Here is a 23,078-nt window from a genome sequence, read left to right as displayed (position 1 = left end):
CAGTGTTCCTGTGGGTACAGTGTTTTTGTGTAAGAGACAGCCCAGATTGCGCTAGCAGCAAGGTTCCCCCACTGAGAGCTCAGCTGAAATCACTGAGAGCTGGGTGGAACCTCAAGAGACCAACTCGCAGAGGTCACAGTGACAGGTGGCAGCAGAAGGTGACTGCGCAAGGCCATTGGCAATAGAGTGGTGGAGTGAATGGTGGCACAACGAACAGCCATGGCCAGAGCAAACAGTGAGCAGCTGGAGGAACAACCAAAGTGCCTTCTTGCCCCCCACCTGGGAGGTGTACTCATGTGAATGCACCTCTGAACTCTGAGTCTTCCACTGATCAAGGACAACACCGGTGAGTAGAGTGCGGTGGAGGGAAAAGTGAGGGGCATATTAAATAAACATTTGTTTGTTGGACTATATTTTAGTGACTTTCCTCCAGAATGCTAGATTTGTAACCGGGAATGGAAACTTATATAAATGTTTCCTAGTAGGCCAAGATTTTTAAAATGCATTATTTGCCAAGGTTGTTATCTCACGTTGTTGCTATCTTGAGAGGTCATTATGTTGGGGAGTTTCTGTACTAAGCATTTTTATGATTATAATTAATTTTTACATAAGAATGGTCATACTGGGTCAGATCAATGGTCATATAGCCCAGTATCTTGTCTTCCAACAGTGGTCAAGGCTAGGTGCTTCAGAGGGAATGAACAGAACAGGTAATCATCAAGTGATTCATCCCCTGTTGCCCATTCCCAGCTTCTGGCAAACAGGCTAGGGACACTCAGAGCATGGTATTGCATCTCTCCCCATCCTGGCTAATAGCCACTGATGGACCTATTCTCCAGGAATTTATCTAGCTCTTTTTTTAATCCTGTTATAGTTTTGGTCTTCACAGCATCCCCTGGCAAAGAGTTCCACGGGTTGACTTTATGGTGTGTGAAGTACTTCCTTTTGGTTTTTTTTTTTTTTGGTTCTTGTGTTATGTGAAGGATTAAATATTTCCTTATTCACTTTCTTCACACCAGTCAAGATTTTATAGACCTCTATCATATTCCCCCCCTTAGTCTTCTCTTTTCAAAGCTGAAAATTCCCAGTCATTTTAATTTCTCCTCCTGTTTCATACCCCTGATTATTTTAGTTGCCCATCTCTGTACCTTTTCCATTTCCAATATATCTTTTTTTGGGATGGAGTGACCAGATCTGCACACAGTATTCAAGGTGTACACGTACCATGGATTTATATAGAAGCAATATGATATTTTCTGTCTTATCTATCCTTTTCTTTAAAAAGCAAAGGTTTCAGAGTAGCAGCCATGTTGGTCTGTATCCGCAAAAAGAACAGGAGTACTTGTAGCACCTTAGAGACTAACAAATTTATTTGAGCATAAGCTTTCATGGGCTACATCTGATGAAGTGGGCTGGAGCCCACAAAAGCTTATGCTCGAATAAATTTGTTAGTCTCTAAGGTGCCACAAGTCCTCCTGTTCTTTTTTTAAAACGCAAACAGAATGTTGGGAATCATTGACTGCTGCTGCACATTGAGTGGATGTTTTCAGAGAACTATCCACAGTGACTCCAAGATCTCTTTCTTGAATGGTAACAGCTAATTCAGACCCCATCATTTTATATGTATAGTTGAGATTGTTTTCCAATGTGCATTATTTTGCGTTTATCAACATTGAATTTCATCTGCCATTTTTGTTGCCCAGTCATCCAATTTTGTGAGATCCCTTTATAGCTCTTTGCAGTCTGCCTGGGACTTAACTATCTTGAATAGCTTTGTATCATCTGCAGATTTTTCCACCTTACTGTTTACCCATTTTTCCAGATCATTGGTGAGTATGTTAAACAGTAATAGTCCCAGTACTGACCCCTCAGGGATACCACTATTTATCTCTCTCCATTCTGAAAACTAATCATTAACTCCTACCCTTTGTTTCCCATCTTTAAACCAGTTACTGATCCATGAGAGGATGGCTTACTTTTCAAAAGTCAATTTAAATTAAATTTTTAGAAATCTAGACCTGTTATATGTTTTGGTATAACTTGCATTATCCTTATGTTAAATTTGCATTGTCCTAACAAAACATTTATTATATTCATATCTCTTTTATATATCTCATCAGTCCTGACTCACCCTCCCTGTAAATTTGAACACCCCCTCTAATTTCAATTCCTGGGGAAACCACTGCTCCTGCATGCCTGAGCAATATTTTTATACTCCTCCCTGGTCATTTGTCCAATCTTCCACTTCTTGTAAGCTTCTTTTTTGTGTTTAAGATCAGCAAGGATTTCACTGTTAAGCCAAGCTGGTCGCCTGCCATATTTACTATTCTTTCTACACATTGGGATGGTTTGTTCCTGCAACCTCAATAAGGATCCTTTTAAATACAGCCAGCTCTCCTGGACTCCTTTCCCCTTCATGTTGTTCTCCTTGCAAGTATCTCACCTCTCTAAGAGGACCACAGCCTAACCCTGCTATGTCAGCAATACTAGTGCACTGAGCTCCCAGGCTTGGTGGGAGGCAGGGGAGGGGATTAGTTGGTTGGTGGGGTTAGTGGGCAAATACTGGTTGTGGAGGGGTGTCAAGGGTCTGGGAGAGCTCAGCTGGATGGATGTTGGCCCTAAATTGCTGTTTTGTGTTATATGACCCTACCTGAATGGGGCTCGTTTTTTAAAAATGTCCTGAAATAAACAAGAATAAAAAAGAGAAGAGGTTAGAACTGTCCTGTGGCAAAGAATGAGTCAGACACCACATACACACACACACACACACACACACATTTGGGTCAGGCACTAAGTGCAGGATTCATTTGAGCTGCCTGCAGAGCCATGCTCAGATGCTGCCCCCCAACTTCCTAGTAGACTGTTCCTGTCAGAAGCAGGTGTCATCTGAGTGGTGTGTGCATACTGGGTCAGAGTCATAGTTATTGTATAGAACGATAGTGAAATGTGCCTAATTCCTGTACTCTGCTGCCACCATCTGGCTATGATATAGAATACAGAGGCTTCATGTCATTTCTTACCCTCTGAGGCCATCTTGTGGCAATTTTATTTTAATCTTTTAAAGCGGGTGTAATTCTTCTCTTTCCTCCTGTTCTGTTATAGCAATAAGCCACTCCAGGTGATATATGAGTCAGCTATTGGTGGCGGCCACCAGTGCATTGGATTTAATGGTAAATCCAGAGACATCCACAGGATAACTTGGGACCTCGCTCCACATACTCCCACCCTAGCTTGGCCCCCTAAGGCCATGGAGTCTGATCCTCGTGGGCCATCCTTAGAGGGGCTTCCACAGTGGCCCGAGGAAATGTACCAATTCTATGGAGCAGCCGCCCCATTGTCCCCAAGGTGAAGTTCCAGTGTCTTTAATCTCATACACTCCTGTAAGTGTTTGGGATCTGCTCATCAATAATTTTTAATAACTTTTACTACTTGGACAGTTGTTCATATTTGCATTTTGAACATACTGAAGGAATGATTTAAAATGTTCACAAGCCATTCACTTTACTCACACATGGCATTTATGAAGCCATATAAACTTTTGAAAATAGGAAGGCATTTTCACATGGATGAGAAGAGATGAATAACCCTTTTCATTCACTTTCTCCTCACCATTCATGATTGTGTAGACCTCTGTCATATGCCCCCTTTTCCAAGCTGAAAAGTCCCAACCTTTTTAATGTCTCCTCCTATGGAAGTTTTTCCATCCCCCTAATCATTTTTTGCCCTTCTCTGTACTTTTTCTAATTCCAAAAAAGTTTTTTGAGATAGGGCAACCAGAACTGCACATAGTATTCAAGGTGTGGACATACCATGGATATATATAGTGGCATTATGATAGTTTTTGTCTTATCTATCCTTTCCTAATGGTTCTTAATATTCTGTTTGCTTTTTTACTTACACTCCACATTGAGCAGATGTTTTCAGAGAACTAGCCACAATGACTCCAAGATCTTTTTCTTGAGTGGTAACATCTAATTTAGACCCCATCAGTTTGTAGGTACAGTTGAGATTATGTTTTCCAATGTGCATTACTTTGCACTTACCGACATTGAATTTCATCTGCCATTTTTGTTGGCCTTCTCCAATTTAGTGAGAAGGTTTCCCTTAGTAACTCTGCACATTTGGCTTTGGGCTTAACTATCTCATGTAATTTTGTATCATTTTCAAATTTTGTCACCTCACTGTTCACCCCCCTTTCCAAATCATTCATGATGAATATACTGAACATCACAGGTCCCAGTATAGATCCTTGGGGGACCCTCTCTCCATTGTGAAAACTGACCATTTATTCCTACCCTTTGCTTCCTATCTTTTAACCACCTACTTATCCATGAGAGGAGCTTCCCTCTTACCCCATGACTACTTAGTCTTCTGAAGAGCCATTGGTGAGACACCTTGGCAAAGGTGCCAAGCTCTCCTGCAGTAGCTCAAATGCGTGGGAACCAACCGTAAGGCAGACTGTTGGGAAACAGGGAACAAACCAATAATTGGTTGTGAGTTCTATACTGAGATTTCACCAATCAATTATCAATTGTAAACTTCTCAGGCACTATACCAGCCCAAATGTGGAGTCACAGACTGTCCCCTTGGGTACTCCGATCATCTTGCCCTGCCAATTAGCTCCCCCCTCACCCTCCCAGTGCCTCCTGCCCACTGAAGATCAGCTGTTCAGCGGCATGCAGGAGGTCCTGGGGGTGAAGGGGAGGAGCAGGAGGACAGGAAGAGGCAGGGTGGGAATGAGGCGGGGGGGTCGGTAATGCATCAGGGGGACATCCCCAGATGCCAGGGAATGAAGGGGGTGGAACTAGCCCCTTCCAGCTGCTGGGATGCTGCTCTGTAGCATGGTGGGCTCACGGCTGCCTGAGAGAGCCTGGCTGGGGAGGCAGCTTCTGCTCCCCAACTGGGCTCGTGTTCTGGGGACAGGGGCAAGAGAGCAGGAGCTCCCCTCCCACCGGCACATTTCCAGCTCACTCAATCACAGTTCCTAGTAGCTGAGCCCTGGGCAAGGCAGGGAAGCTGCCTCCCAAGCCAGGCTCTCTCAGGCAGCTGCCAGACTGCAGAGCAGTGACCAGGAGGGGCCAATGTTAGAAGTGGCTCCCTCCTACTCCCCACCCAGGCTCCCTCCTGCCAGGGAGAATGACAAAATGTACCGGGGGGGCAGGTTCAGTGGGAGGATAGAGTGCCCCCTCCCTGCAGGTAAGGTACAGCAGGGAGAGTGCAGTGGCCCCAGGCTGGACACAGAGGGGATGGGTGAGAGGGAGACATGTGACCAGTCATGTTACCTCCCCTTTAGCTCATGATCCTGCAGTATGGGGAGGAACCAGTTGTCTATGATGGGGCGCACTTGGCGGAGGGGCAGAATGGAGTGGAAAGAGGTGGAGTGGAGTGGAGGTGGGCGTAGGGCCTTGGGGGAAGGTGTGGAGTGAGGGTGGGGCCTGGGATGGAGCAGGGAGTGGAGCACCCCAGGGAAAATCAGAAAGTTGGCACCTGTGCTTCTGTAATAAGTAAGCTCTATATGTCCTTTACAGCCAACTCAGGTTAAGCACTAGGGATCTTTTGATTATGTTTAGTAATCCTTGCCCCTCAGAATACAAGCAGCCTAAAGGTAGTTTCTCCTTGTTAGGCTTTTTATTCATGGAATGTTGTGGTTGGAAGGGACCTCAGAAGGTCATCTAGTCCAACCTCCTGCTCAAAGCAAGACCAATCTCCAACTTTTTTTTTTTTTTTTTTTTTGCCCTAGATCCCTAAATGGCCCCCTCAAGGATTGAGCTTACAAACCTGGATTTAGCAGGCCAATGCTCAAATCACTGAGCTATCCCTCCCCTCCTCTCCTTTGGCTTCCAGTTGTAAACTCAGCTGATGGGAGGAACTCACTTGACTGTCTTCTCTTAATGGGGAGAGAACAATCAGCAACGTTTTTTGTACTCTTTGATGTTCCACAATGGTTCCTCTGGTGTTGACAGGCCTTCCTTGTGGGGCAGGATATAACATCTGCTGTTGGAGGCCAGCATTTCACAATAATTAATGTCTCTTTCCTGGCTGGAGATTACAGAGATTTACAATGCAGTTACTCAAATGTTAATTTACAATGTGGGTTACAGATGTTGCAAGTGACATTAATGCATGTAGCAATTTAAACACATTTTTATAATTCTAATATTTATTTTAACAATGCTAACACACAAGTGAACCAGAAGGATTTCAGATATGTGTTTGTCAGTATTCAAACAAGGCATGCGGACCAAGTGTGCCAGTGTCACAAAAGGCTTTCAGAAGATCAAAGTACACGATATTGACTGGATCACTCTTTTCCACATGCTTGTCAATAAGAATTCTAAAAAATTGGTGAGACATGATTTCCCTATACAAAAATCATGTTGACTCTTTCCCAATGAATTATGTTCATATATGTGTGTAATAATTCTTTGTTTGTGTGTGATAATTATTGTTCTCTACCACAGTTTCAACCAATTTGCCTGGTACTGAAGTTAGGCTTACCAGCCTGTAATTGCCAGTCTTTTGTAAAAATCAGCGTTACATTAGCTATGCTCCAGTTACATGGAACAGAGGCTGATTTAAGTGACAGGTTGCATACCACAGTTAGTAGTTCTGCAATTTCATATTTGAGTTGCTTCAGAACTCTTGGGTGATACCATCTGGTCCTAGTGACTGATTACTGTTTCATTTATCAGTTTGCTCTAAAACCTCTTCTACTGACACTTCCATCTGGGACAGTTCCCCAGACTTGTCACCTAAAAAGAATGGCTCAGGTGTAGGAATCTCCCTCACATACTCTGCCATGGAGATCGATGTGAACAATAAATTTAGCTTCTCTTCAAAGACCTGGTCTTCCTTGAGTTCTCCTTTAGCACCTTAATTGTCCACTGGCTGTTTGGGAGGCTTCCTGCTTCTGACACATTTAAAAAAATTGTTGGCTGTTAGTTTCGTGTCTTTTGCTAGTCACTCTTCAAAGTCTTTTTGGACTGCCTAATTATACTTTTACACTTGACTTAGAACCATAGGGTTAGAAGGGAGCACAAGGCTCATCTACTCTAACCTCCTGCCAAGATGCAGGACTTGCCAGAGTTTATGCTCCTTTGGATTTTCCTCAATAAGATTTGACTTCCAATTTTTAAAGGATGCCCTTTTATCTCTCACCTCCTCTTTTACTCTGTTATTTTGCCATGGTTGCAATTTTTGGTCCTGTTGCTGTTTTGTTTTGTTTTTAATTTGGAGTATACATTTAGTTTGAGCCTCTATTATGGTGGTATTAAATAGTTTCCATGCAGCTTGCAGGCATTTCACTCATGTGACTGTTCCTTTTAATTTACATTTAACTAACTTTCTCATTTTTGTGTCGTTCTGTGGTAATTTTCTTTGGTATTTCCCCTACCCCTAAAAAGATGTTAAATTTAATTAAGTTATGATTATAATTACTGACCAGTTCAGATATATTCACCACTTGGACCAGATCCTGTGCTCCACTTAGTACTAAATCAAGAAATGCCTCTCTCCTTGTGAGTTCCAGGACTAGCTGCTTCAAGAAACAGTCATGAGTGGTGTCTACAAATTCTCTCTCTGCCTCCTGTCCTGAGGTGACATGTACCCAGTCAATATGGAGATAGTTGAGATCCCCCATTATTATTGGGTTTTCTGTTTTTGTAGCCACTCTAATCCCCCTGAGCATTTCTCAGTCACAGTCACCATCCTGGTCATGTGATCAGTAGTAGTATATTTCTACTGCTGTACTCTTATTCAGGCATGGATTTTCTACCCATAGGGATTCTATGGTAGTGCTTCATTCATTTAAGATTTTTACTATACAATTCTTTGCTTTCTTTCAGTGTCATTCCCACACCAGCATGACCTATTCTATCATTTGTACCCTGGTATTACCAAGTCCCATTGATTATCATCATTCCACCAAGCTGGTGTGATGCCTGTTATAGCAATATCCTCATTTAATTCCAGGCCCTCAAGTTCACCCATCTTATTATTTAGTCTTCTTGCATTTATACTCAAGCACTTATAAAATTTGTCAATATTTAATTGTCTGATGTAATTGAATGCAACTCTTTCATTTGACTGTTTCTCTTCAGTTCCTTTATCAACTTCCATCCTCTTCTCTTTACTAGGATATACAGAATCCTCTTTAATAAATTCTCCCTTAAAGGATGTGTTTATCGAAACCATGTGCTCCCTCATACCTGTCAACTTTCCCTCAGTCCTTAGTTTAAAAGTTCTCTATGACCTTTGTAATTTTATATGCCAGCAATCTGTTTCTATTTTGGTTTAGATGGAGCCCATCCTTTCAGTATGGACCCCTCCTTTCCCAAAAGGTTCCCCAGTTCCTAATAAAGGTAAATCCCTCCTCCCCACATCATCGTCTTATCCATCCTTTGAGATTCCAGCAGTTCTGTCTGTCTAACTGGCCCTACATGTGGACTGGAAGCATTTCAGAGAATGCTACCATGGAGATCCTGGACTTTAATATCTTACCTAGCAGCGCAAATTTGGCTTCCAGGACCTCTGTCCTACCTCTCCCTATGTTATTGAGCCTACATGTATCACAACAACGAGTTGTTTCCCAGAACAGCACACACATCTGTCTAGATGTCTCGAGAGGCCTGCAACCTTTGCGTTTGGCTGGCAATTCACCATGCAGTTTTCCTGGTCATCACAAATCCAACAATATATATTTCTAATAATAGAATCCCTCATTACTACTGCCTTTCTCTGCCTAATATGTGAGGTCCTCTTCCATGGAAGAGTATCCTCAGTGAAAGAGGCTACCATGACCTCTTCTGGAAAGATGATCCCAACTAAGGGACCTGCTCCACCTTGATGTTCTCCTTCCCCAAGACTTTCATCCCATTAACACCACAGGTGCTGTCAGACTGGTGGGAAGGGAACCACTCTACAGTGTCCCTGAAAGTCCCCTCCATGTACCTGTCTGTCATACATCCAGCTCTCACTCTACTGCTGGACTTCTACCAGCATTCTTTTCACACCTGTGGGGGATTTCATTTGTTTGTTTGTTTGTTTGTTTGTTTGGGAGGGAGGGCTAAGTTTAGAGTATATTTGTCAGGTGTATCTGCCTCTCATACTCCCTCCCAAATCTCCCCTGTTTGCTAGCTCCTCTGGTTGCTTAGGAGCTGGCTTTTAACCCTGTTCTCCCTGAATTACCTCTCCTTCCTTGTCAAGGAATCCTAAAGGGATGAGGGATTAAAGAACAGCAGAATAGACCCTCATTAGCAAGCTCTCAGCCTAGCCCGGCTCAGCCCAGAGCCCCCAAAACAGACCACACTATAATCTGCAATCAAGGAGGTACATGGACCTGGGGATTACAGTGGATGAGAAACTGAATATGAGTCAGCAGTGGGCTCTTGTTGCCAAGGAGGCCAATGGCATATTGGGCTATATTAGTAGGAGCATTGCCAGAAGATCGAGGGAAGTGATTATTCCCCTCTATTCGGCACTGGTGAGGCCACCCCTGGAGTATTGCATCCAGTTTTGGTCCCCCCACTACAGAAGGGATGTGGACAAATTGGAGACAGTCCAGCGGAGGGCAATGAAAATGATTAGGGGGCTGGGGCACGTGACTTATGAAGAGAGGCTGAGGGAACTGGGGTTATTTAGTCTGCAGAAGAGAAGAGTGAGGTGGGATTTGATAGCAGCCTTCAACTACCTGAAGGGGAGTTCCAAAGAGGATGGAGCTCGGCTGTTCTCAGTGGTGGCAGATGACAGAATAAGGAGCAATGGTCTCAAGTTACAGTGGGGGAGGTCTAGGTTGGATATTAGGAAACACTATTTCACTAGGAGGGTGGTGAAGCACTGGAATGGGCTACCTAGGGAGGTGGTGGAATCTCCATCTTTAGAGGATTTTAAGGCCTGGCTTGACAAAGGCCTGGTGGGGATGATTTAGTTGGAGTTGGTCCTGCTTTGAGCAGGGGGTTGGACTAGATGACCTCCTGAGATCTCTTCCAACCCTAGTATTCTATGATTCTATGATTCTGTGGCAAGCAAGAACCCAACAACAACAAACTAACAGACAACAAACACATCCCAACGGTCACGTAGTTGCTCCTCCTTCACCTGGAGAACTCCCTTATGAAACTCCCGTTTGCTGATCCAGTCTGCTAGCTCCTCCTCTGGCCTGTGCCAGCTCTAACTTCACCTTGCAGGTGAGCAATAGGTGCACCCCAGTCTCCAAGTCCCTTTGGATCATTCTCCTGTGATATCCAGCCCCTGACACTGAGTACCCACTGAAATTCCAGATCTTCTGCAGTCAGAGGTGCAGTGTACCACAGTTTACCAGTTTTACCTTAAACCATCACTCCTGTAAACCACACAGTACTTGTGAGCACATATAATAAAACATAAGTAGGTTTATTTAAGAAAGAATAAAGATTTAACTAGAAACAAGAGAGAGTGGTGGAAACAAATTATTACAATACAAATCAAAATAATAAAACACAAATCTGGGTATACACTAATCAATAATTCCCTTTCCTATTTAGTAAAGTAGGTTTTTCTCTCCAATCTGTTGCAGAACGTCCTGGTTTCTCAAGAACCAGGGTACAAACATTCATGAAAGGCCCCCAGCTCTACAAGGGGGTTCCCCAGTGACTGGATACACAATGCATCTCCCTACTTTTTGTTATACTGAAAACAGCCATTTGTTTCTTCCACCAACAGGGTGAAAACCTGTCTTGTTATAAAGTTTCTTTTTTACCTTTAAGTGGTTTTGGCTGTGTGTTGTTGCCTCTGATAGTTTCACACGCAAAGTCTTAGTATTGTTCAAGGTTAAACAATTGAGCCTTACATTGCATCACCAGTGGGGGCAACTCCCCTTGCTCAAATCGGCCAACACAGACACACATTATCTCCTGGTGACTAATTTCTACTCCATGTCCATAAAACATGCTTTCAATATCAGTACATAGATATTAGACATTACCCATACATACGTTTCACAATGATTGTGAAGGTTGACAAGTTACAAGCTTTTGCAGATACCTTATGCATTGCTGGCAAGAGCATCTCTGACTCTCCAACCCCCAGATCTTCTTCTGAGGTGTCTGGTGCCCCACGTGTACCAAAAGTTGCTTGCCACGTAGGTCAGTCCCAAGAGCTCCATAGCTACAGTGTTCCACGGGCACCTTTCTTCCACTGGTCAGCTAGAATAGATGCCTAACCAACCCAGGGCAGGTAATAACAAAGGCATGTTTACTAAAGCACATACTTAAGGTGTAGGGAGTGAGACAGGCAGACTGGCTCAGGGCTACCCAGAAGGAGCTCCATGTATCTCAGAGCCAGAGAGAGGGATGCAGAAAGGTCACATAGAGGTCAGGAACCCCAAACAAGATACACAAATAGATTATCACTAGTCCTACTCTCTGACCCAGGCTATCATGCCTCCAAATCCTTCCTGTCAGCGTGTTTCTGTCAGGAGGCCTATGAGTCTTTAATCCTTCCCTTAGAGACATGTCATAAAATAAAATCTTAAAAACAGAACATGTAGAGTTCTGAGCTACAGAACTCACCACGGATTTGCTCCCTGGCTTCTAGTTACATCTCAGTCTCTTTCTTTAGTCTGTATGTTGTATGGCTGGATTGCAATCACTTCTGGGCACAGACCTTGTTCATTTATTTGTCTGGAAAGAGCCTAGCACACTTTTGGCACTTGATACAGAATATAATAATACTCACAAAAACAACTGTCTAGTCTCACTGATTCCTTCTGTTGTGCTCATGACATAGGGCCCATCTGTGCATTTATCTTTCTTAGCTCCCAGAAAAACCCAAAAGAGTGAGAATAGAACCTGGAATGATAGTTGGTGATGTTGAACGCACAATATAATTGCCATACTAATCTGACTAATGATCTATCTAGTGATGTAGTTCATGTAGTTTCTTCCAAAGTCCAGACAGTTAGTGGCTGGCTTCTGTTCTGAAGCCTGAAAGGTGTTCTTGGAGTTGTTATTACCATCCTGTCTTGAGTAACTTGTGATATTTTATTATCCATGTCAATGACTAATTGTTTCTTGGACCCTGGATGTCTTTGGCATAATGACAGTGTGTGGCAGCGGCAAGCTGCACACACTAATTATTCATGGGGTAAAACAATTTTAATTGTGCTGCCTGTCATTGTCTCTGTATGTTGGAAAGGCTGCACAGAAGGGCCTCGTTAGTGTGCTGGGCGCTGCTTGCAGAACGACACGGGGTGCGGACGCTGGAGGGCAGCTACCCCCTGTTATCTGGGAGAGCCATTGGGCTCCCTTGTGCAGCAGGCTCACGCTGCCCCTTTAAGGCTCCGCTGTGTTTGTCTTTGGCGATGCGGCGGTTAAAGAACCCCCCAGCCACCTCCCCATCCCCATGGTAACCCGATGCCATGGGGACAGACTGCCCTGCCGCTGGGCCTCCCAGCAGCGCCGCACGCAGCCTCCAGCGGAAAAAGTACAGGAGGGAGGAAGGGACAAAGGAAACCGCAGACACGAGGAGTCAGAAAAGTGTCCCCGAGGGAGAGGCGCCCAGGCCAGGGATGAAAGGAGCCAGCCCAGCCCCGAGGAAGCACAAAGGGGGCTGCAGGTAGGAAGCCAGGCTCAGGGACAGGAGCTGGGGCCCAGAGGGGCACTGCGCAGACTTGGGCAGAAGCTGAATGAAAGTGCAGCAGAGGAGCAGGATGGTGCTGGGGAGAGAGAAGTGCCTGTGCAGGGCTGGGAGGGAAGGGCAGAGGAAAATGCCCTGGGAAACTGAGAAAGAACTTTTTGCACGGGCCAGAGCCCTAGCACGGGGGGCTGTGAATCTGTCCCATCTCAGGAGCTTAGCAGAGTGAGGCCTGCTCAGAGCCAGGGAAAGCCTGAGCGCAGCAGGTGGTAGTGCTGGGGCCTCAGTGAGTGCCCCAATTGTGTCTGATCCAGCAATGAGTCCAGGGTCCAGAGCGGAGCGAGGGTGGCGCTTGTGTTGCTGAGCAGGCTGTCTTCAGAGTCTGACATAAAATTGACATGCTTGTGAAAATACCAGGGCACTTTTCACCAGTTTGTGTTAGAACATGTTATACCAGGACAGCTGCGCTGAACTCCCTGGAAACTTGGGGAGCTCTTCACTTCTCAGATCAGGCCCAGCTTTGCTAACATCTAAACCAGGGGTTGGCAGCCTTTCAGACGTGCTGTGCCGAGTCTTCATTTAGTCACTCAGATTTAAGGTTTCGCATGCCAGTCATACATCTTAACGTTTTTAGAAGGTCTCTTTCTATAAGTCTGTAATATAGAACTAAACTATTGTTGTATGTAAAGTAAATAAGGTTTTTAGAATGTTTAAGAAGCTTCATTTAAAATGTAATTAAAATGCAGAGCCTCCTGGACCGGTGGCCAGGACCCAGGCAGCATGAGTGCCACTGAAAATCAGCTTGCCTGCCGCTGATCTAAACAAAGGGATTGTCGCTTTTTTGCACACACAGACTCCTGCTCTTAAATCCTCTAGTGTAGTACAACTATTATTATTTGCTGTGTGCTGAATACTGATCACTGTACAGAACCAGTAGGCATTGGCTTTGCCCTCCAAAGGCTTACAGTCAAAGTTATTGCTGTTGTAGAATGTAAATTGCAGTCTACTCTAGTGGTAGTGTTCAGCCAGTGAATCTTATATATCCAAGGTATAGATGATTGCTATGATTTAGTTATGGATAATGCTGAGATTGTCGAATCTGATTTATCTGCCAGTCTAATCAGTCTGGCTCCTGGTCTGGGCATTTGTAATGAGCACATCACCATGTGGTCTGAATGTTGTCAGTTATCAGTGATGAGTGCAGGTTAAATGCCAGTAAGGTAGAGAGGCTGACCTGTATGGTATGTCTACATGAGCTGGGAGATATCGTTCCCAGCTTGATTAGATATATACATGCTAGTTCTGAGTGAACCAGTGCTGAAAATAGAAGTGTAGCCTTTGTGGTGCAACTGATAGGAAAGGCTAGTTACCTGAGTACCTACCTAGGGTTTCATATGGGATCAGACTCAGACAGCTACACTTCTATTGTTAGCGTGCTAGCTCTCTTAGAGCTAGTGTGGGTCTGTCTTCTTGTATACCTCCAGCTCCAGTGTAGACGTACCTATAGAAACAGCCAATTTGAACCAATTGTATTCACCTACCCTTACCTTGCAAAGCAAGAATGTGTCCTACCAGTGCTGTGTATTATGATTATTATTATCCATTTGTGGAAGCAATTGTGAGAAAGCTAACGGCAAGAGATTGCGCTTATTTTCTGATCTGAAGATCCATGTCCTTCCCAGTATCCTGTGGAGAATTCCATAACTATGGTCTTGAAGCCTGCATAGCCCAATACCCTCCCTGCACTTATGGTTTTCACCCTTGGTACCATCCACTCTACAGCCCCAAGTACTCTAGGAGCTGTAGGGTAACAGAGAGGCAAACTCTAATATAGTGGCAAAGAGTCCTGTGGCACCTTATAAACTAACAGATGTATTGGAGCATGAGCTTTCGTGGGTGAATGCCCACTTCTTCGGATGCATCCAGACTAACACGGCTACCCCTCTGATACTCTAATATAGTGAAGTCCAAACCAATTTAAGGCCTTGAAGAGCCAGGGACAGTTGTAGACTAGTGGACTGTTATATTAATTTTGATGGGAAACTTGGGCCCAGGGAGTCCAATGTGTTAACATCACCTTGTCATTGTACAACACCAAGCAGTCTAACAAGACTCGGGGTTTTGAGTGCCTGCTTAATCCCATGGCAAACATGCCATTCTTTGGTTTTAAGCCTTTTATTAACAATAAAAGAAGAAGAAAACTGTTAAAGCCTTTGAAATGTAAAGTATTGAGTAAGGCTTTCATTTTAACAATATCCTTTGTTCACTTTCCCTTTAGCTTTTTTAAAGCAGAAAGTGCCTGTTTGACAATCTCTTGGATGGCATTAAAGAACTGTTTGGGTGGGGGGACGGGAGAAGAAATTAGTTGAGATGTTGTTGTTAAAGCCTGATCCTGCTTCCTCAAAGACAAAAAGAGACAAACAGGCAAAGAAAAGGCCAGCAAAGAGAGAAAATGCAGCTTCTATCTCTGGTGCTCTTACCTGAAACCTCCCTGCTGGAGAAACACAGGCCCAGTGCATAGTCTGATCAGTCACCCTGAGACCTGGAAAATGTAATGGACTGTTCCAGGCATTGCTTTTAGTTTCCTCCCTGGTCAGAAGCTTACAGCAGTGCTGCAAAATTGAGATGTTTATTAAACAGAAGGCAAAAAGAGACAGGTAGGAAAGCAAAGAAATAAGGTGGGGGAAGGAAAAAGTCACATGAGAGGGTGACAGCAGGAGCCCAGTCTCACATTCTAGGTGGTGCTTGGGAGCTAGAGCTGCTGCAGCATCAGCTGTGTCCCTTTCTCTGGCTCAGGACATCTTTCAGGAGCAGGCTGATGAAGACCTAGTGACATCATGGTGGATATCATAGAATACCAGGGAAGGGACCTCAGGAGGTCATCTAGTCCAGCCCCCTGCTCAAAGTAGGACTAATTCCCAGATCCCTAAATAGCCACCTCAAGGATTGAACTTACAACCCTTGGTTTAGTAGGATAATGCTCAAACCACCAAGCTGTCCCTCCCAGCCATTGAGTTAAAGCTTGCTCCTTCCAGTTCACTGTCTCCCAAGCAGCCAGCCAATTTTCCCCCCAAAGGCTTTATTTTTAAGGATGCCAAAAGGCAAAGACAGGCAGGACAGCCCATCTCCTCATTTTACTCACCAGTTAGACCTACTTTCCAACTCACCAGTTTTGGTCCATTGATTTCCAGTCCCACACTTCTTTTGTTTACCAGAAAACTGAACAGAGCTCCTGAGTTATATTACTAGACCTTTTAGTTTGTATTAATTCCTTCTGTTTCCTCTTTGCACCTTTTCCTATCAACATTTATTGTTATAGGTGTGTGAAACATTTTATAAACTTGTATCCACTTTCTCACAGTTAAGCTCACTATTGGGGTAGGCCTGTGTCACAGATTCACAGGATCAGTGCTACTTGGAACAGTCTCTTAGAGGAAACCCACTGATGTTCCAGACCCCCCAGGAGTCTCACTCTTCCTTCAGGGTAGGCCACACAGCCTCACCGCCTCCTGAGAGTGAACCTCTGGGGTTTCAGCACTCCTGCCTCACATTGTGAGCTCTGCTCAGTGAGTCCAGCTGAGACGGACTCTAGGGAGAGACTTGTCCAGTCTTTGGGGATTGATGCACATCACCATGTTCTTCCGGTGACACTCAATTAGCATTTTCAAAACAGTCAGGTTTGTTAGACAAACGGGAACACTGCATCGAAAGTCATTAGGTTAGCACAGAGAAATGAAGGTCCCTTGTGGTCATTCCAGAGAGATCCACCAGCCAGACTTTGGTAAACTCCATTTTCAGGCTTTCTTTTTCGCTGTCTGAATTCCTTCCTTAGTCAGTCCCTCGGTGAAAGAGCCCCAAGTTTCTTACTTGGTTCCTGTGAAGAGAGTTTCCCAGCCTCCTCCAGAAGCCAGCTCTTATTCCTGGTCCAGTCCTTTGTTCTCCAGGCAGGGCCATGCTGAGTTCACAACTCCCTTGTCAGAACATCCTGCTGTGGAGTGTTGAATCATGAGTCACTGAAGCTTGCCTTGTCTCTTTGGCCCCCTTATTGTTCAAGGTCGGTTTCAACCAGTTTCTTAACAACTCTTCATTCTACCTAGATAGTGATGTGACACACGCATCTATGTCTCTTAGTCTGCTATGAGAACAAACTTAATTCTTTTATCCCCAACTGGATAGCAATACAACACATAGGGGAACCTGAGGTTCACATGGGATTCATAAAAAATAGTAAAAAAATTCCCATTTTTACTAAGCCGGTCAGACCCCAGTTATTACCACAGGGCTCAGCACATGTTAGTATTGTGGGGGAGGTGGATGGTGAGGTTAGATATTGTTGGAAACAGTTTTTCGCTAACATTTTTGGTCACTTTGCTAAAGTATCAGTAAGTTGTGGCTATGGGTAACAATGTTGATATGAAATAATGGTTTTTTGAACACTAGAACGGTTATTGCTTGCTTAGGGTGCCTGGGGGCTGCATTCTGTGATTACAGTCTTATGTCACTGTGACAAAGTGGGAATGTTCTTAATGTTTTCTCTGAATACTGTGTGCGCCTCAGTTTCCCCTATGTATTACTCAAGTATCTAGGTGGTGGGATAAGGGTTTGTGATCATTGCACAGACCCCTAGAGGGAAGGTGTAACTGCTGATAGCCTGCCTGGGAACAGAGAATGGCCAACACTCTATCCTGGCAACTGATGGTCAGTCTTCTGCAAGGAGCCAGCCAAAGGTGTTGGAGAAGAAAGAGACCAGGTGACCTGTTTGCCTGGGAAAGAGACAAAACATAGAGGTGGGGAAACCCATCAGTCTCCTGGTATGGGATTTGGGGGGAGATCCCAGGACTCTGAATCCCCCCAAGATGTGAACCAGCTGAGCAGCGGAGAGGCTAACAGAGGGAGTTTGACTGGGAGTTCCCCTGGGGAGAGCCCTCTGAGGCTTTCATCTTGCAGGCTTCTCTGAGTAGTTACTGCAAGAGCTGAGGAAGCTCTTAGAAGGAAGGTGATATGGATGAATAGCAATCAACTGTTGTGACCTGCACAGGATGTGCCATGTTTGTCTTTGTTCCTCGGGACTGAAGCGACTTTGTCTGTACAAAGTGCAAGCTGATCTCCATGTTGGAAGAGAAGGTTCATGGTCTGGAAAAACAAGTATCAACCCTGCATTGCATAAGAGAAAAGATTTCCTTGACAGCCGTCAGAATATGCTTCTATAGGTACAACATTCTGAAGAATTAGGGCAGGCTGCGCAGTGGGGACAGAAGGATGGTGAAGAAATTTGGCAGCATGTGACCTCCAGAAGAAGAAAGAGGAGCGTCCATGTACCAGCAATGCAGATAGAGATGAGCAGCCATTTTCATGTTCTTTCCACAAGTACTAATTTGGAGAGTGGACTAGATGATACATCTGAGGGAAGGGAGCAGAAGGAGACTCCACCGATTGGAAGGTGTGAGATGCACTGTCCTAGGGATGGGGTTTCCATGACCACCACTCCCCAGAGAAGGAGGTGGTGGGGGAGAGGGGACTCCCTCTTCGGGGGGACTGAGTATCTATCTGCAGTCCCGACTGGGAAGACTGAGAGGTCTGCTGCTTTCCAGGAGCTAGGATTCACGATGTGACGGAGATACTGCCGAGACTCATCAAGCCCTTGGATCAGTACCTCTTCCTGCTTCTCCACGTGGGCACCAATGATACTGCCAAGAATGACCTTGAGCGGATCACTGCAGACTACGTGGCTCTGGGAAGAAGGATAAAGGAGTTGAGGCGCAAGTGGCGTTCTCGTCCATCCTCCCTGTGGAAGGAAAAGGCCCGGGTAGAAACCGTCAAATCGTGGAAGTCAACCAATGGCTAAGCAGATGGTGTTGGAGAGAAGGCTTTGGATTCTTTGATCATGGGATGGTGTTCCAATAAGAAGTGCTAGGCAGAAACAGGCTCCACCTAACGAAGAGAGGAAAGAGCATCTTTACAAGCAGGCTGAGTAACCTAGTGAGGAGGGCTTCAAACTAGGTTCACTGGGGAAAGGAGACCAAAGCCCTGAGATAAGTGGGGAAGTGGGATACCAGGCAGAAGCACGAGCAGGAGAGCACCAGAGGGGAGGATTCCTGGCTCGTACTGAGATAGCAGGACAATCAGCGATTTATCTTAAGTGTCATTACACAAATGCAAGAAACCTGGGAAACAAGCAGGGAGAACAGGAAGTCCTGGCACAGTCAAGGAATTATGATCTGATTGGAATAACAGAGACGAGGTGGAATCTGATTACAATAACAGAGACTAGAGGGGAGGGATAGCTTAGTGTTTGAGCATTTGGCCTGCCAAACCCAGGGTTGTGAGCTCAATCCTTGAGGAGACCATTTAGAGATCTAGGGCAAAAATCTGTCAGAGGGTTGGACTGTTTGACCTTCTGAGATCACTTCCAACCCTGATATTCTATGATAACTCATGTGACTGGAGTACTGTCATAGATAGATATAAACTGTTAAGGTGGGGGAGTTGCACTGTGTGTAAGAGAGCAGTATGACTGCTGAGCGCTGTGGTATGAAACTGCAGAAAAACCTGAGAGTCTCTGGATTAAGTTTAGAAATGTGAGCAACAAGGGTGATGTCATAGTGGGAGTCTGCTATAGACCACCAGACCAGGTTGACAAGGCTTCTTTCTGGCAACTAACAGAAGTTACTAGATCCCAGGCCCTGGTTCCCACAGAGGACTTCAATCACCCCAATATCTGCTGGGAGAGCAATACAGGAGTGCACAGACAATCCAGGAAACTTTTGGAAAATATAAGGGTCAATTTCCTGATGCAAGTGCTGGAGGAACCAACTAAGGGCAGAGCTCTTCTTGACCTGCTGCTCAGAAACAGGGAAGAATTAGTCGGGGAAACAAAAGTGGATGGGAACCTGGAAGGCAGTGACCATGAGATGGTCAAGTTCAGAATCCTGACGCAAGGAAGAAAGGAGAGTGGCAGAATATGGACCCTGGACTTCAGAAAAGCAGACTTTGACTCCCTCACGGAACTGATGGGTAGGATGCCCTGGCAGAATAACATGAAGGGGAAAGGAGTCTAGGAGAGCTGGCTGTATTTTAAAGAATCCTTATTGAGGTTGCAGGAACAAACCATCCCAATGTGTAGAAAGAATAGTAAATATGGCAGGCGACCAGCTTGACTTAACAGTGAAATACTTGCTCATTTTAAACACAAAATAGAAGCTTACAAGAAGTGGAAGACTGGAAAAATGACCAGGGAGGAGTATAAAAATATGGCTCAGGCATTCAGGAGTGAAATCAGGAAGGCCTAATCACGTTTAGAGTTGCAGCTAGCAAGAGATGCTAAGAGTAACAAGAAGGGTTAGCAACAAGAGGAAAGTGTGGGCCCCTTACTAAATGAGGGAGGCAACCTAGTGACAGAGGATGTGGGAAAAGCGAGTGTACTCAATGCTTTTTTTGCCTCTGTCTTCACGAACAGGGTCAGCTCCCAGACTATTGCACTGGGCAGCACAGCATGGGAAGGAGGTGACCAGCCCTCTGTGGAGAAAGAAGTGGTTCAGGACTATTTAGAAAGGCTGGACGAGCACAAGCCCATGGGGCCGGATGCGCTGCATCTGAGGGTGCTAAAGGAGTTGGTGGATGTGATTGCAGAGTCATTGACCATTATGTTTGAAAACTCATGGCGATCGGGGGAGGTCCTGGATAACTGGAAAAAGGCTAATGTGGTGTCCATCTTTAAAAAAGGGAAGGAGGAGGATCCGGGGAACTACAGGCCAGTCAGCCTCATCTCAGTTCCTGGAAAAATCATGGATCAGGTCCTCAAGGGATCAATTCTGAAGCACTTAGAGGAGAGGAAAGTGATCAGGAACAGTCAGTATGGCTCTGTGGATGAGGGGAAAGCAGTGGGTGCGTTATTCCTTGACTTTAGCAAAGCTTTTGATACGGTCTCCCACAGTATTCTTGCCGGCAAGTTCAAGAAGTTTGGGCTGGATGAATGGACTATAAGGTGGATAGAAAGCTAGCTAGATCGTCGGGCTCAATTGGTAGTGATCAATGGCTCCACGTCTAGTTGGCAGCTGGTTTCAAGCAGAATGCCCGAAGGGTTGGTCCTGGGGCCAGTTTTGTTCAAATTCTTCATTAATGATCTGCAGGATGGCATGGACTGCAGCTTCAGCAAGTTTGTTGATGACACTAAACTGGGAGGAGTGGTGGATATGCTGGAGGGTAGGGATAGGATACAGAGAGACCTAGACAAATTAAAGGATTGGGACAAAAGAAATCTGATAAGGTTCAACAAGAACAAATGCAGAGTCCTATACTTAGGATGGAAGAATCCTATTCACTGCTACAGACTAGGGACCGAATGGCTAGGCAGCAATTCTGCAGCAAAGGACCTAGGGGTTACAGTGGATGAAAAGCTGGATATGAGTTAACAGTGTACCCTTGTCGCCAAAAAGGCTAATGGCATTTTGGGCTGTATAAGTAGGAGCATTGCCAGCAGATTGAGGGACATGATCATTCCCCTCTATTCGACATTGGTGAGGCCTCATCTGGAGTACTGTGTCCAGTTTTGGGCCCCAAACTACAAGAAGGATGTGGAAAAACTGGAAAGAGTCCAACGGAGGGCCTCAAAAATGATTAGGGGGCTGGAGCACATGACTTAGGAGGAGAGGCTGAGGGAACTGGGATTGTTTAGTCTGCAGAAGAGAAGAATGAGGGGAAATTTGATAGCTGCTTTCAACTACCTGAAAGGGGGTTCAAAGAGGATGGATCTAGACTGTTCTCAGTTGTAGCAGATGACAGAACAAGGAGTAATGGTCTCAAGTTGCAGTGGGGGAGGTTTAGGTTGGATATTAGGAAAAACTTTTTCACTAGGAGAGTGGTGAAGCACTGGAATGGGTTACCTAGGGAGATGGTGAAATCTCCTTCCTTAGAGTTTTTTAAGGTCAGGCTTGACAAAGCCCTGGCTGGGATGATTTATTTGGGAATTGGTCCTGCTTTGAGCAGGGGGTTGGACTAGATGACCTCCTGAGGTGCCTTCCAACCCTGATATCCGATGATTCTATGATTCTAAGGTGGACTTTGCCGTAACTTCCTGCTTTCTGTGTTAACAAGATCTGCACTATGCTGTGTTTCTGTCAACTAATAAATCCTTCCATTTTACAGTGCTGGCTGAGAGTCACTCCGGACTGCAGAGTGGGGGTGGAGGACCCTTTGGGATGTTAAGGCTTCCCCTAGGTGGACTCCCTTCAGGGAACTGAGAGTGTGGAACAGGGTACTGAATGCTCCCAGGTCAGAGCCAGGAAGTGCTGAAGCCAAGGAGGCTTTGCCTTGGTGAAATTGTGCCCTGAGAGGAGACACACTGCACTAGCGTCCTGACTGACTTCATTCAGAGATGTTCCAGAGCACCGAGACTAACTTCATGACAGTGGGGCTTATGCAAATGAAGTTATGAGCAGGGCTTCCTTGCCATGGAACTCCCTTCTCACCACAAAATTCAGAGATTTCTAGCCCTTCTAATTAACAAAGGAAACCTTTGACATGTGACCTAAATGTAACCAATGCAGTGCAGTCTGTCTGGGTCTGGGTCTGAAGGAGTATCCATGAGAGGTGCAAATAGTCCCACTCATCTCAATGGGATGTTAACTCTAAAACCTAAAGATGCTAATTTAAATGTCAGCATTGTTAGCTGTGTCATTGCTGGTCCTGTTGTCAGGGACTTCCAACTAATGTATTATTCCCACTGTCTCAAACCCTTCCAGTGCCTCCCCAGGTGCTGAAAACTCCAGCTGTTCCCTATTCAGCTGCCAAATCTCTAGCTACCCTCCTTTCCCCCTGCTCGCCCCGGCAACATCCACGATGCAGTTATGCACTGAGAGCACAAAATCAAACAGCATATGCAAAACTGAAAATGCGGATGAGCAATGTAAAATATATGGAATTGAGTCTGACAAGGGCTACTGTTCTCAGTGTATTTTTCACTGTCATGTTGAGTGGACCAGCTGTTTTTGAGAGCACAGGCAATGAAAGGTAGGAGGACAATGTCAGGTGCCTGAGGACCACTGAAGTCAGTGGGAGCTAGTCACCAAACTCCCTTCACCCCCTTTAAAGCTCCAGCCTAAAAATAGTGTTTTACATTACAAACATTTTGTACTGATTTTTTTTGAACAGCTCTAGTACCACAGTGGGAAGAGGCCCCTCTACTTTGACATCCACATTGCAGAGATGCATTCTCAGCAGTGTACTGGTATTGTAATGCTTCTTTGCTAAGTTTCCTCCATAGATCTCAAAGCTCCTCACAAGGGAAGGTGAGTGTCATTATCCCCAGTGTAAAGGACATGACTTGCCTGTGATCACACAGCAGATCGGTGGCTGAGCCAGTAGTAGAAACCTGATCACCCAGACCAGCATCCTAGTTCAGTCTTCCTCCCAACTGCCTCTGCAGGTAGGTTCTTGAGTGGTGGGTCACTGTAAACTGTTCACCTTATGTT

The sequence above is a fragment of the Gopherus flavomarginatus genome, chromosome 20 (assembly GCF_025201925.1).
Source record: "Gopherus flavomarginatus isolate rGopFla2 chromosome 20, rGopFla2.mat.asm, whole genome shotgun sequence".
Lineage (NCBI taxonomy): Eukaryota > Metazoa > Chordata > Testudines > Testudinidae > Gopherus > Gopherus flavomarginatus.
The sequence above is the reverse complement of the archived record's forward strand: the minus strand, read 5'-3'. Positions refer to the sequence as shown.